This window comes from Rutilus rutilus (genome assembly GCF_951802725.1).
Source record: "Rutilus rutilus genome assembly, chromosome: 2".
NCBI lineage: Eukaryota > Metazoa > Chordata > Actinopteri > Cypriniformes > Leuciscidae > Rutilus > Rutilus rutilus.
The window spans coordinates 51,703,813-51,711,254 of record NC_140210.1 but is presented as its reverse complement, the minus strand read 5'-3'; the positions used below and the strand labels follow the sequence as shown (position 1 = coordinate 51,711,254).

General features: G+C 45.9%; 1 long non-coding RNA gene across 1 annotated transcript; it reads left to right on the top strand.

The window, feature by feature from the left end:
* The first annotated feature begins 5,647 nt into the window (after positions 1 to 5,647).
* Positions 5,648 to 7,014, top strand: LOC311278448. Its single transcript, XR_014625435.1, has 3 exons — positions 5,648 to 5,772; positions 5,838 to 6,031; positions 6,151 to 7,014. It is a non-coding gene; the product is annotated as an uncharacterized lncRNA (long non-coding RNA).
* Positions 7,015 to 7,442: the final 428 nt, after the last annotated feature.

The window sequence follows — 7,442 nt, the reverse complement described above, 5'->3', positions numbered from 1 at the left end:
GCGCTCCACCCAGCCTGCCTCGTGGGGGGGTGGAACATCAGTGGTCCAGTGGCATGGACGCGGCCGGTCCCTCCGATCCCGAGCCCATGCAGGTGGGTCGAGCTCGACTTTCCCGGGAGGAAAGGGAGAGGCGGAGATCCCTTGGCCTTTGCCTGTACTGCAGGAGAGCGGGACACTTTGCTAACAACTGCCCGGTAAAAGGTCAAGCCCGATAGTAAGTATGAGGCTACTATCGGGTGGGATCTCCGCCGAAAAGTCCTCATCCACATCCACCATCCTCCCGGGAAGACTTAGATGGTCTGTCCACGATCATCACTGCACTGCACTGGTGGACTCTGGGGCCGAAGGCAATTTTATGGATCGCACTTTTGCACTACAGTTTCAAGTCCCACTCAGAACACTTCCCCAGAGAATCACTGTACATGCACTCAATGGACAGTCACTACCAACCATCTCCCAGGCCACCGAGAACATTACACTCATCACCTCAGGGAACCATGCAGAGACAATATCATTCTACATCACGGACTCCCATCACACCCCCATCGTCTTGGGTCACCCCTGGCTCCATCAACACAACCCCCGCATTGACTGGAAACAGAGAACCATATCTGCCTGGAGCGCTGAATGTCATAGTTCTTGTCTTGTGTCTGCCTGTTCTGTTGTCTCTGTTCCTGTGTTGCAGGAGGAAGCAGTGGATTTATCAAACGTGCCCGCGGAGTACCGTGACCTGAGGGAAGTGTTCAGTAAGTCAAGGGCTGCTTCTCTCCCTCCGCACCGTCCCTACGACTGTGCTATAGATTTACTGTCAGGTAAGTCTCCGCCTAAGGGCAAGATTTATTCACTCTCGGTTCCGGAGAGGGAGGCTATGGAGAAATATATTTCTGATTCTCTAGCATCCGGGTTCATCCAACCTTCCTCATCTCCAGCGGGGGCGGGGTTCTTTTTTGTGGGGAAGAAGGATGGATCGCTGTGACCTTGTATTGATTACCGGGGGCTGAACAACATCACGGTAAAGAATACTTATCCTTTGCCGCTGATGTCTTCAGCCTTCGAGAGGTTGCAGGGAGCATCCATCTTCACAAAGCTGGACTTACGTAATGCTTATCATTTGGTCCGTATCAGGAAGGGGGATGAATGGAAGACTGCCTTTAACACCCCTAGGGGGCACTTTGAATACTTGGTCATGCCCTTCGGTTTGTCCAACAGTCCCGCAGTCTTCCAGGCACTCGTCAATGACGTGCTGCGAGACATGATCGATCAGTTTATTTATGTTTACCTGGATGACATTCTGATTTTTTCCTCGTCTCTCCAGGAACACGTGCAGCACGTCCGACGAGTACTCCAGAGGTTGCTAGAGAATGGGCTTTTTGTCAAGGCGGAGAAATGCGCTTTTCATGCACAGTCGGTTCCTTTCTTAGGACACATCGTGTCGGCTGAGGGTATGCGTATGGATCCTGACAAAGTTAAGGCTGTGGTAGAGTGGCCAAACCCAGATTCCCGTAAGGCCCTACAGAGGTTTCTGGGGTTCGCCAATTTCTACCGGCGTTTTATTCGCAACTTTAGCCAACTAGCCGCACCTCTGACTGCCTTGACCTCCCCCAGAACTGCGTTCAGGTGGTCGGAAGCAGCCGAGACTGCTTTTTCCAACCTCAAGAGCCGCTTTGTTTCGGCTCCCATCTTAATCGCCCCTGATTCCTCACGTCAGTTTGTGGTGGAGGTCGACGCGTCAGAGGTGGGGGTAGGCGCAGTTCTTTCACAACGCTCACCCTCAGACAACAAGATGCATCCATGCGCGTTTTTATCCCATCGCTTATCACCAGCTGAACAAAATTACGACATTGGCAACAGGGAGTTGTTGGCGGTCAAGTTAGCCTTGGAAGAATGGCGTCATTGGTTAGAGGGGTCCGGGGTACCCTTTATTGTCTGGACGGATCATAAGAATCTGGAGTACATTAGATCCGCTAAAAGGTTGAACTCCAGGCAGGCGCGGTGGGCACTTTTTCTCGGCCGTTTTGATTTTACCCTCTCGTATCGTCCGGGTTCCAAAAACATCAAACCCGATTCTTTGTCGCGTATTTTTGATCGATCCGAACACGCACCTACTCCCGAGCGTATTTTTCCTGAGACCCTAATTATCTCTACGCTCACTTGGGAGGTCGAATCGAGAGTCAAGAAGGCTCTAGAAGGGGTAACGCCTCCGATCCGGTGCCCACCGAACCGCTTATTTGTGCCGGAGGAACTACGTCCAGACGTTATTCGGTGGGGCCATTGTTCTAGTCTAGCCTGTCATCCAGGAGTTAGTCGCACCCTCTATTTGGTCAAACAACGATTCTGGTGGCCGCTTATGGCTCGCGACGTTCACGATTTTGTTTTGGCTTGCTCAGTTTGTGCTATTGGTAAGTCGTCTAATCGACCCCCAGATGGGTTACTCCAACCGCTGTCGGTGCCTTCGAGACCCTGGTCCCATATCGCTCTAGATTTTGTTACCGCCCTCCCACCCTCCCAGGGTAACACGGTAGTTTTAACCGTGGTGGACCGATTCTCGAAGGCAGCCCACTTTGTTCCCTTGCCCAAATTACCCTCAGCCAAGGAGACAGCGGTTGCAGTCGTTAATCACGTCTTCCGGTTACATGGCCTCCCGACAGACGTGGTTTCCGACAGGGGTCCCCAATTTGTGTCCAAATTTTGGCGAGAGTTTTGTAAGTTACTGGGGGCGACGGTCAGTCTGTCTTCCGGGTTTCACCCTCAGAGCAATGGTCAAACTGAGAGAGCCAACCAAGACCTGGAGAGAACCTTGCGATGTACGGCTGCCAGGAATCCTTCCTCCTGGAGTCAGCAACTGCCTATGGTGGAGTACGCCCACAATTCGTTGCCAGTGTCAGCTACGGGCCTATCTCCTTTTGAGTGTAGTATAGGATACCAGCCACCGGTCTTTCCCAGTCTGGAATCCGAAGTCGCGGTCCCCTCCGCTCACGCCTTTGTCCAGAGGTGTCACCGCACATGGACAAGAGCCCGTGAGACTCTCCTCCGTGTGCGGGCGCGCATCAAGGCCAAGGCCGATCGCCACCGGTCTAGGCCTCCCGTATACGTCGTCGGTTCCAAAGTGTGGCTTTCTACTAAGAACATTCCGCTCCGCTCCGTATCCAATAAACTGGCTCCTAAATTCATTGGCCCGTTTTCTGTCACCAAAATTGTTAGTCCGGTGGCAGTCCGCCTCAACCTCCCTCCAGTGTACAGGAGAATTCATCCGGTATTCCACGTGTCCAAAATTAAACCCGTTTTTTTTTTCCCGCATTAATCCGCCTGCCCCGGTTCCCCCACCGCCGCGACTCGTAGATGGGGAACCATCCTATTCGGTCCGTCGCATTATGGACTCTAGGCGGAGGGGACGCGGATTCCAGTACCTGGTGGACTGGGAAGGTTACGGTCCGGAGGAGAGAAGTTGGGTTCCGGCTCGTGACATCCTGGATCACTCTCTTATCGATGATTACAATCGACAGGTAAGGGAGTCTGGGAACGCCGTGAGGCGTTCCTAGAGGAGGGGGTACTGTCACGGTTGTTGAATGCATTGTTTCCTTCTTGCCTCGTGTCGTTGTTGTTTATGTGTGAGTGGGCGTTGTCCTGCTCACGTGTCTGTCAGCGCTCCAGCTGATCATCATCATCATCAATCACTGTTCACAGCTGCTATTCATTTCCATTCCATATATATACTCACACCATTCTCTGTTCCAGTGTCGGATTGTTTGTTGAGGTCCTGTGTTTGCCGTGTCTGTGTTTCCCGTGGAGTTGCCGTGTCTTTGTTCGCCTGCCGTGTCTTCCTGCCGTTCCTGTTCTTTGTCATTGGACTCACCGCACTCCAGCACCGGGATCGGGATTCATCACCGTCACAGCACCAGCGCACCACAGACCATCAAGTCCCTGCACGAGCCTGAGTCGCCGCCCTCCGTTGTTCTGAACTGTTTGTCTGACCCTTTTGAGCTTATTAAACACTTTTGAGAACCTGCAACTGTTTCCAGTTTTGTCCGCTCATGACAGATTGAGTCTATTCCTGTTAGTCTTGTTTCTTTAGCACAGAGCATACAGACAGATACTTCTCTATCTGTAACAGTCGGTTCTCCTGCTATTTCTGGCATTCCACTTACAGATAAGAGATGTAACAATACTTTTATTAGAAACATACTTGATCCTACCAGTACTCCTATATGTAAACACCGATGGACTTTACTGGTCAAGAAACTATGGAACATGATCTTCCTGCTACCTCATCAGTATATTATTGTAAATAAAATCAAAGAAGTTTTATTCAAAATTGTTCACAGGTATTACCCTTCAAAAGCAAACATCTGTACTTTTTTTCCAACTGTGTGTAACATTTGTACTTTCTGTGGCTGTGAAGGAGAAACCATTGAGCATGTTTTTGTTGATTGTCCCCTTGTAGCTTCCTTTTGGTCCCATTTACAAAGATTTATTTCCCAAAAGATAAAAAAGAATATTTCTCTAAGCAAATTTGAAATACTTCTTATAGTCACTGAGCCATATTTATCAGCCAATGAAAAATATGTAATTAACTTAATTATTTTAGCTAAATATTATCTGCACAAAATGATTTGGCAAAGAAGCAAACCCTCCTTTTACAATTTCAAAATTACAGACCTTAAAAAATATTGGGACAGCATTGAAAATTAAAAAAAAAAGAACAACAAATTAAACAAAACAATCAAATTATTTCATTATTTTAACTTTAATGCATAAGCAGACCCCTAAGTGTTTTTCATTTATGTTTCTATGTGTTTTGTTATTTTATTTCTATTTTATTTCTTTATTTCTTTATTTTTTATTTTTTCACCTTGTTAAGATCAGATATATGAAGCTGTATATTGATTCAATTTCGTATACGTGTTAAAATTGTAATTTGACAAAATGTTAATAAAATTTGTAAAAAATAAAAATAAAAAAAACTACTGTTGCTAACATATTTATTCCGGTCCAGGTTTATATAAGGCTATTTATTAATTGATTTTTCTTCTTCTAACGTTACTCTGGTATAACGTTAGCGCTGAATATTATGACCGTTCTAAAAGCTTGGCTTTTATTTTGATAGGCCATATTTACTATTACTTCCGGGTCACGTGGCCAACCTGTCTATATTTCAATGTAGATCTTCAAACAGAAAAATGGAAAAAGGAATTTAAAAAAAACAAAATCGGACCGTTATTTGATTTTGGTTTTGTCATTTTTCGTTTTTGGATTCAGAACCAAAAACGGGAGAACGGCTCTTTTTTTACCGTTTCTTTGTTTTTGGTTTGAAACGACAAACGAAAAACAGGTGGTTTCTCGTTATTTTGTTTTGTGTTTCAAATGAAAAAACAAACTATCAAAACGTACACGGACCGTGAGGCTCATCAAGGTTGATGTCAGTCTCAGGAGATGGTGACCTCTGGTGGCAGTTTGAGGGATTGAACGAGCACATATGAGACGAGATGTGTCTGACTGCAGAACTATATACTTGACTGTGTCGTCTCCCACTGAAAAGGGGAACATAGAAATATTAAAACAACGACAGACACTTGTTGCGTTTCCATCAATCTCTGTATTATGAGTGCACAAAATAACTATATGTGGCAGGTCTAATGAAATATATCCTGCCTGCAGGTGGCTGATTAATTCATTTGAGCTCGTCCTATCAGTGAGCTGTAATAGCGCATATAAACAAGCTGGTTAGAGTGTATGGTGTCATGAGGCACCGCCCCTTCCCGTGTCGTCATTCAGGTATGTTGGGTGTTGTGAGCTGGCCGATCAATGGCATACTGTAGCTAACATTAGCTTATTTTCAGGGCGACATGCAAGCTTTCGCGGCTGGCATTCGGCTGAGGTTGTACCCTTGATGGTCAAAGTATGGTTGTTTATACTTCATGCCCGGAATGCTTAGTTATTGCCGACGCGCACGCTGTCCACCTGATAGATGGGATGAGCCCACATGCATGTTGTCTGTCTGACTGAGTTGGTCCCCAGAGATCGCACCTAAAAGGTATGTAGTTTTAAATTTGCGCCTAGGTTAAATGGCAATCTGTTGAGAGAAACAGCTTTTATTAATGGTTAGCAGTTAAATCACAGAGTTTGTCTGATTGTTTATTTGTAAATTCGTAGATGTAGTACGGACCAATGGGTCGCATCTGCACCACCGATTAGTTTCCGTGCGGTTGACTGCGTGGGACTACTTCTGGAGGCGCTGTTGCTTTGCTGCTTTTGCTGTTGCTTTGATCCGCTGTGGACAAAGGACTGAAAACACTGTCCTTTGTGTTTATTTTAGTGTGTGTGCCTCCATGTGAGCCCTTTATTTCGGGGTTGTCTCCGTGTCTTGTGACACCAGGAAAGTTTTCTTTTCGTTTGTATTAGTTTTTATTTTGTATTTTGACTCAGAATTTTGTAATATGTTTAACGTGAAACTGAACATCTCTACTCCAATTTCTGTCTCTTGGAGTGACAATTCTGAGTGTGTTTCAACAGTGACAATTCTGAGTGTGTTTCAACAGTGACAATTCTGAGTGTGTTTCAACAGTGACAATTCTGAGTGTGTTTCAACAGTGACAATTCTGAGTGTGTTTCAACAGTGACAATTCTGAGTGCGTTTCAACAGTGACAATTCTGAGTGTGTTTCAACAGTGACAATTCTGAGTGTGTTTCAACAGTGACATTTCTGTTCCAGGAGCTGAGTGCACAAAGCAGGGGCGGATTGTTGGTGGTGGTCTCCCTCATGAGTGTGGTGTGCTGAGTGGTGTGAGTGTGTGTGTACTGGTGTGAGTGTATATGCACAGGCGTACGGAAAAGGTGACTTGTCGTGGAGGCCTTATGTGCCCTTATCCACTGCTCTGCCTCGGCTCCTGTCCTGCTGACTCAGGTCGCTCCATGTGTGCTTGTGGAACCACAAAATTGTCTACATTGAGTGCTGTTGATGTTTGTGCATTTTATATTGATTATTTATCTTTAATAAAACAAATTTATATTTTTGTACCCACGTCTCCTGCCGCCTTACTGTGGACGAACCTGTGTTTCCTTAAATAACAAACTATATTTTATTGTCCCTGGCAAGATTCCAGGGTGGCGTAGTCGTTAGCAGAGATCATTTATGCTTAAAATCATTCCATCCCATCCTCGTGCCGCTACATATAGCTCCCATACAAGGACGCAATAATAGCAAGATAACGTTAGCTTCGCGTTTCCCAGTGAGCATAAACAACGGCGGCGTCGTAAACTAATTTAGTCAAAGTTGTCAATAGCCTATAAATGAACATTCAAATTCATAACAAACAGTGGATGAAAACAATCATTCACACAGATTGTCTACTGTGAATTTGCTTGATCATTTACAATAGAGATTGATCGCTGCTAGAAACATATATGTTGTATTCGCCAAAGTTAAGGCTTACTGCATAGTTCTA